The sequence below is a fragment of the Arachis ipaensis genome, chromosome B05 (assembly GCF_000816755.2).
Source record: "Arachis ipaensis cultivar K30076 chromosome B05, Araip1.1, whole genome shotgun sequence".
NCBI classification, from domain to species: Eukaryota; Viridiplantae; Streptophyta; class Magnoliopsida; order Fabales; family Fabaceae; genus Arachis; species Arachis ipaensis.
In genome coordinates, this window is record NC_029789.2 from 31,402,015 (window position 1) to 31,403,436 (window position 1,422).

Consider the following 1,422-nt stretch of genomic DNA (forward strand, 5'->3'; position numbering starts at 1 on the left):
GCTGTGCAATTATCTAACAAATTGAATTTGCATTCTATTATATTTGTATAAATATTTTTTTTTCTATTTTCATTCTATGTTGAAGGCTCAGGATGATGATGGGTTGGAAGATTTAACAAGTGATTCAGTTGATTAATATCTCTATAATTTAGAATAGACAACTCATCATTATATTCTGATCTTCTATGTTACATGCATGAAGTTGAAAGAGATTTTTTTATGATACTCGTTCAATATGTCACCATTTTAAATACATAAATTGTATGGATTCAGTTCTATTTTTTATAAGAGTAGGGGGATTACATTGAAATTTTAATATTGTATGTAATTTTTGAAAAAGAGAATGACAGTTCTATTTTATCCTGTAAACATTCATCACTAGGAAATTGATACTTCTGCGTCATGAAGTAAACTTAATTTCTTGTTTAGTATCTAAATTTTTTAATTATCTAATTTAATTTACACAAAAATCACGTATTGTTATTGATTCTAAAAATTACAAACAGAAAAATAATATTAGTATCTGTTATTAACAAGGTAAAAAAAATAGAAAGCATTAAGTATTATAACAAGGTAAAAAAATAGAAAGCATTAAGTATCATAATACTATACAATCAGTTTTGGTCATAGAAGGTCATTGAAACAAGCACATTTTTGGCACCAATGGTTTCGTCTTACACTTTCGAAGCCTCCACTTTTGAGACGTTGTGGGCCCACTCCTCAGCCAAGAATTTGCCCACTCCTTGTCAACCGACCACGACGAACCCGCCGGCAACGGTCAGACCAACGGCGGCGCGCTGAGGCTAGGGTTGTATTTTGGGGAGAAATAACGCTGAGACTGAGGAATCAGAAATGAGGCTCGAGAGGAGGGCAAGGGTTTCCTCTTACTGACGACCAGAATTTGGGTCTTCTTCTTTTAACCAAAACGTAAAAAAACAACGCCGTTTCATCACAGCTGCTTTGGAACTTTGAACCAAAAACTTACTTTGGATATTTTTATGGCAACAATATTAGACTAAACAAGTATTACCATTAAAAATGCCAAAAAATCCAACTACCTGAGCCCAAAACCCCCATGGTTCACGAACACATATACTGGACCAGCCCATATTACTACTTAATATAAACACATCATTTACATTAATTAATAAATTTAGGCCAAATCAAAAACGGAATCAGATGAGCTCCTTTACCGTTATAGCATCAACAAAATATCTTTGACCTCTCCCCACAAACACGTGTCACAACCCACCAATGACACATACAGTTCGCATGACATGATGATTATATTGGTAAGCACCATAGAACTCCCCTTTTTTTAATATACTCATCATGAAAAGAGTTATATGTAATTTACTATATTACTATTATTATATACATAATATTATATTTTACATTATAATTTTATAAATTAAAAAAAAA